This window comes from Lynx canadensis, chromosome B1 (genome assembly GCF_007474595.2).
Source record: "Lynx canadensis isolate LIC74 chromosome B1, mLynCan4.pri.v2, whole genome shotgun sequence".
In the NCBI taxonomy this organism is placed as follows: domain Eukaryota; kingdom Metazoa; phylum Chordata; class Mammalia; order Carnivora; family Felidae; genus Lynx; species Lynx canadensis.
In genome coordinates, this window is record NC_044306.2 from 195,132,691 (window position 1) to 195,139,345 (window position 6,655).

The 6,655-nt window shown below is 42.6% G+C and overlaps 1 non-coding gene across 1 annotated transcript; it reads left to right on the top strand.

Moving 5' to 3' along the window:
* Nucleotides 1-5,496: 5,496 nt before the first annotated feature.
* On the top strand, nucleotides 5,497-5,581 carry TRNAR-UCG. Its single transcript has one exon. It is a non-coding gene; the product is annotated as a tRNA-Arg (tRNA).
* The last annotated feature ends 1,074 nt before the right edge of the window (nucleotides 5,582-6,655 follow it).

A 6,655-nucleotide genomic window follows, 5' to 3' on the forward strand; every position in this document is an offset into this window, starting at 1 on the left:
TTGCTTATCTTCTGTGCTCCCCACTCAAATATAAATGCGGAAACTTTTATGTCTTTTACTACTCTTGCTTCAGCTCTTAAAAGAGCACAGGCACATGGTATGCACAAAATATTTGCTGAATAAATTAATAATTTAATTAACCTCTTTTGGGTCACCTGGGTGGCTCAGCCGGTTGAGCGTCCTACTTCATCTAGGTCATGATCTCGTGATTGGTGCGTTCAAGCCCCACATCGGACTTGTTGCTGTCAGCTCAGAGCCCGCTTTGGTTCCTCTGTCCCTCTCTCTCTGCCCCTCCCCTGCATGTGCTCTCCCAAAAATAAATACACACTTTTAAAAACTTAATCTCCTTTTGTGTATATATGTTAATTTTTCAGGGTAAATGACATAAGGTTATATGAATTTAGCCTTGATACACAGTGTTAAATACTTCTAATTGGCTACTAATTCATCATTTAATTGCCTAATTAATTTAAAAATATTTTTTTATGCCTGTGTTTTTTAACTGCTTTTATATCTGGCCAGCACATTTTGTTGTTTCTGAGAATAGCTTTCCCTTCTTTTAGGAAGTATGCCTTCTCTTTTCCTTCTGATGGGAATCGCCAAGTTAAACGAACTCATCATCCGTTGCAGTGGGTTGTGTCAGGGGTGGGACCAGACTCAAGGTGGGCCAATCCTGGAAGCCCTTCTCTCAGGTCACCAATGATTGGTCCAGGAGTGATCATGGGTTCTAATCAGGGTCAGTGAATCCCTTCCTTAGGATTTTTGGACCTGGGGAACTCAAAAATTGAGTTAGTCATTTTCGGTTGGTTGAATCCATAAGACATAAAATTCATAGTTCTCCACTTTCCACCAAATGGAGAAAGCCAGTCAACACCAAGAAAGAGAAATCTGAAAACAACATGCAGAGAGGAAAGAAGGGAAGAGTCCAAATGCAGTTTGAATGCCTGGTTCCCAGTGTTTCAGGAGCACTGAGATTCGGGAAATATCCCAATTTGTTTCCATTGATTATAATAATAATGCCTTTTTTAAATTTGTGTATTCAAGTGAGTCGAAGCTGGCTTTCCTCCATATTTGGAACCAAGAGTCATAACAGTGAAGCCTGCTGTACAGCAGATACCTTGACTTACAGTATCTCATATATAGCAACATATAAAAGTACCCATTTTCCCATATATCTGTCTATAAAGTATATTATCAATATTTAAGATGTTTTGTCAGTATGGTGGGTGAAAACAATGATATCACCTTATCATTTAAGTCTATGTTCCTTAAGAACTAAGTTGAGAATGTTTTCAGAGATTTATTGGCTATTCATAATTCTTCTGTGAATTGTTGATACATAATGGTAATTTTTCTGTGGGGTTGTACTTCTCTTTAAAAAAAATTTTTTTTAATGTCAACTTATGTTTGTCAGAGAGAGACAGAGCACGAGTGGGGGAGGGAGAGAGAGAGAGACAGAGTCACAGAATCTGAAGCAGGCTCCAGGCTCTGAGCTGTCAGCATAGAGCCCAATGCGAGGCTCAAACTCACCAACTGTGAGATCATGCCCTGAGCCGAAGTCAGGCACTTAACCAACTGGGCCACACAGATGCCCCTATATTTTTCTTATTAATTGGAAGGAATTCACTAAATACTATGGTTATTGATCTTTGTTAGTTATAGACTATGCAACTATTTTTTTCCTGGTCTGTTACATGCTTAAGAATTTTGTTCATGTATATATTACCACGTAGAGGTTAATAATTTGTATATGTTCACGTCTATTATATTTTTCCCTTGTAATTTCTGAACTTTTTGACTTGTTTAGGAAGGCTTGTCCTACCTCCAGCTTATTTGAAAAAAATTAAAATCCCCTGTTTTTGCAGATATATACGTTTATTTTCTGCATTTTATTTTACTCTAATCCAATCACGATACTTTCCCTTTGATATAGAATTTAACACTTACTTCGCAAGATGGCTGGCATTATCTCTACCTCTCAGATTATGATCGAGAAAATGAGATTCAGAAAGTCGTCCAGGTTATCTACAGGAAATTCTGAGATTACGCCACTACGCTCACGCTCTTTCAACCTTGAGTTGCCATCTCTGCAAAATATAGCTGAGAAAACAGGTCACTTATAATTACTGGAATTTATTTCCTTATCTTTCCATTCACTCTCCAAGTGATATGAATGGTTAATATTACAAATTAACATAGCAAAATAGATATTTGTTGTGTAAGGGACCTGATGTTAGCACAAAATTGTGATATAAATGAATCCTGTGCCTAATTATGTCCTTGATTAAAGATGGATGGATGGATGGATGGATGGATGGATGGATGTAGGACAGCATCACTCAGGAACCAGGGGTGGCAAGGATCACACTGACCCTGTCTGTAGTGAGAGAGCCAAGGTGAAGCAAGAAGCCAAGGTTTAGAGTAAGATGAGGAAAAGTTGGCTGTCAGGTGTGTGCAGCAGGCTGTCAGGGCAGAGCAGGCTGCTGTCTGGAGGTCTCAGCTCATCACTGCTGTTCCCATAATCACTACTTGTGGCTCTATTCTCTGAGTTTCCAGAGTCCTTCCAAAGACCTCTTATAGCTCTTTTTTCCTTGTCTGTTTTGCCCAATATGCTGTGTCCTTCCAAGTGTGGCACTGAGTCTTTGGGTTCTGTATGCCTGTGCCCTTGCAGTGCAAGGTATAGAACAGAACTGTGGTCAACACACAGTGTCGAGGGCCAGTTGGGGCTGCTGAGCTTCAGAATATGGTCCATGAGCTCATTTCAAGAGGGAAAACTTAGAAAGTTGCCGTGTTATTGATGCTTTTCAAAGAAATGTAGGTATTATAATTTTGGTGGCTAAAAAGCAATGCTAAAGTTAACGTTCTTCTATTCAATAAAGTGGGTAGGTAATTCGAGTTCCAAGAATAGATGTTTTTTTTCTGTGGAGCCCAATATGGCTATTTTCCTTTTGAGTGAAAGAAACATGGCCTCCAAATAATGCACACACACACACACACACACGCACACACACACACACACGCCATACCCACATAACCATCCCATACGTACATACATACGTATTATGCCTGAATTCGCCTTCATACAAAAGGGGGTTGCTCACCCCTGGAGTCCACGCTCAGCAAATGCCTCATCCGGTAAGGGTTCAATGCTTTAGTTTCCAGACACATTCAATTGGCAACGTAGCTACTTTCCCTATTGATGGATCCCACCAGAGGACCAACACTAGCCTCAGCTGCTTCCTCCCGGCTGGTCCTTCAAGAGCAATAAGGCGTGTGGTAAAGCCTGCCAGCTGCCCAGTGCAGTGCCAACCTCACAGCGATGTTCTTTAAATGATGGCCTAACCAAACCTTGCTCAGCAGACATCGCGTCATGTGTGAATTCCATTCGTCTAAATGCAGTCACAGGGGCGATGGCGGTGTGGAGGTATGCCACGCGGACCTTCCCTCCAGAGAACCTGCTGTGGGGACCTCAGCTGATAGCAGCTGTTGGACTTTTCCTATCTGATGGTGCCATGGCCCTGCTTCCCCTCGATTCCTAGCCAACATTTGAGCATGGCAGGGGCACAAGAGCCAGGCCTTTCCTCCCTGACATGGGGTTCCTCCAGCAGGCAGTGTTTACTTGTGGAACCCCCGCTGGCCTGGTTGAGGCTTTCTGAGAATCACACTGTGGTCTGAGGCTCTTCCCAACGGGTCCTCCTTCCTTCCCTCTCTCCTTTCACCGGCGTCTGACTTGGGTCATGGTCTGAATGCTCTCCCTCTGCTCCCTCCTCCCTTATCTTATAGGTGTTCTTCCCAGGAAGACTTCTGTGTCCATTCTTGGTGTCTGTCTCTCAGAGAGCCTGAGTTGATACAGTAGTTCACCAAAAAAAAAAAAAAAAAAAAAAAAAAAAAAAAAAAAATGGGGCGCCTGGGTGGCGCAGTCGGTTAAGCGTCCGACTTCAGCCAGGTCACGATCTCGCGGTCCGTGAGTTCGAGCCCCGCGTCAGGCTCTGGGCTGATGGCTCGGAGCCTGGAGCCTGTTTCCGATTCTGTGTCTCCCTCTCTCTCTGCCCCTCCCCCGTTCATGCTCTGTCTCTCTCTGTCCCAAAAATAAATAAACGTTGAAAAAAAAAATTAAAAAAAAAAAAAAAGAAAAAAAAAGGAATTTTTGTCCAATAAATGTTCTGTGGCATTTATTTCATGCCAGGCATAGTTCTAAGCATTTTACATATGCTGAATCACTTAGTCCTGACCTCAGCTCTGCGGTGAATTATTTTCATTCTGCAGATGAGAACACTGAGGTACAGAGAAATTATGTGAACTTTTCTCACATCACATAACTAGTGTGGCAGGGCTACAATTTACTTCCACTGCCTGGTGTTGTCTCTTATATTAGGAGTCCTTCACTAAGCTGAGATTGAAGTATTTAAAGATAAGTATTTTTTTGTATGTTTTTATTTAAATTCCACTTAGTTAACATACAGTGTGACATTAGTTTCAGGTGCACAATATAGTGATTCAACACTTCCATACATCACCCAGTGCTCATCACAAGTGCCCTCCTTAATCCCCATCACCTATTTCCCCCATCCCCCCCACCTCCCCTCTGGTGACCCTCAGTTTGTTCTCTATAGTTAAGAATCTATTTCTTAGTTAGCCCCCCACCCCTTTTAAATATATTCACTAAATTTTGCTCCATTACTTTGCATGATACCCAGCTAAAGAAATAAGAGTTTCCCCCCCAAGACGAGAAGGAAACTGGCTGCACTGAATTTGCTAAGAGAGAAAATCCTCAATGTGGCAACTTCCTAAGGGATTTTCAAGAATATTTTCAAGAATTTTGGCTAATTTTCTGACGTTAGAGCCTACTCCTGCAACTCCACTAGAAAACCTTGCCTGGATGAAGCAAGTCTGTGAATTGTCATTCTGAACAGCTAACTTCTCCAGACTACTGGGGGATAATTAGCAAACAAATGTTATTCTCTGGAAAATGCACTGGGTAATGTACCTGCTTCTAGTAATTTAAACCCCTGGACCACCTGTGAAATTGCTACCCATTTTAGAAAGAAGAAACCTCAGTGGTGCCTGGGTGGCTCAGTCAGTTAAGGGTCTGTGTTGGGCTCTACCCTGATAGCTCAGAGCCTGCTTGGGATTCTCTCTCCCTCTTCCCTTGCCCCTCCTGGTCTTGTTCACATGCATGGGCTCTCTCTCTCTTTCAAAATAAATAAACATTTAGGAAAGGAAGGAAGGAAGGAAGGAAGGAAGGAAGGAAGGAAGGAAGGAAAAAGGAAAGGAGGGAAGGAGGGAGGGAAGGAAGAAGAAACCTGAACTGAATACATAAAATAAATGGCCCAAAGTCAGAGCTAGCAAGTAGCTGAGCCAAATAGAAACCAACCCTTGTTGATTAGCTTATGGCTTTTGTTTACTTGTATTCATTTTCATCATTTTTAACTTTGCCAGCTGACTAGAGTCTATCTTTCTGAGCCCCCAAATTTAAATAAAAAATAGCCTTGGGGCGCCTGGGTGGCTCAGTTGGTTGAGTGTCTGACTTCGGCTCAGGTCATGATCTCCTGGTTCGTGGGTTCAAGCCCCACGTTGGGCTCTGTGCTGACAGACAGCTCAGAGCCTGGAGCCTGCTTCAGATTCTGTGTCTCCCTTTCTCTCTGCCCTCTCCAGCTCGTGCTCTGTCTCTGTCTCTCTTAAAAATAAATAAACATTAAAAAAAATAACCTTGCCTTGATGGACTATCAATGGCACAATGGCAATCATACCCACTTTAGCCTTTTCATGATGTCACAGGGACGTCTTTATGACTCGTAATTACTTTAATGCTAACATTTGCGATGTTATTTATGATTTTAAATGAGCACATCTGTTATTCACTTTTTTCATTCAACAAATGTCTGTGGAGTACCCTGTGTGCAAGTAGGCAGAGCTCTGAAATGGGGGGCCAAGATTCCCTGCCCCCAGTGTACATGTTTTATATAGTCCCCAGGATTGCAGATATGATAGATTTTTCTCCTGTAATTGGGCTATATTCCTTGACAAGTCAGGAAGTCCTTGAAGGTCAGGTCTCCTGACCTTAAGGTCAAGAGATTATCCAGGTAGGCCTCATTGAATCACATGACTCCTTTGAAAACAGTTTTCCAGCTGGTTATTGAAGAGGAAGTCAGATATTCAAAGCACAAGAAGGGTTTAGTGTGCAGTTGAGCCTTAAACGTGGAGGAGGCCACATGTTAAGGAACTTGGGTGGCCTCTAGGAGCTAAGGATGGCTCCTGGATGACAGTTAGCAGGGGAATGAAGACCTCAGTCTTACAGTCTCATGGGGTTGGATTTTGTCAACAGACTGAATGAACTTGGAAGCAGATTCTTCTCTAGAGCACCCAGAAAAGAACTCAGCCTGGCTCACACCTTGATTTCAGCTTCTAATGCCCTGAGCAAGTTGTAGACCTAGCCACCCTGGACTTGGACTCCTGACCTGCAGGACTGTGAGGTAATAAATGGGTGTTGGATTAAGGAACTAAAATGATGTGATTTGTTATGCACCAATAATACACTAATAAACCCTGTATGTGCCAAGCACAGTTCTTGGTGCTGGGGATATATGGCTTCTGCAGTCATTGAATTTATGTTCTGGGAAGAGGAGGGGGGTGAAGGGGATGCAGTGAAGGAAAA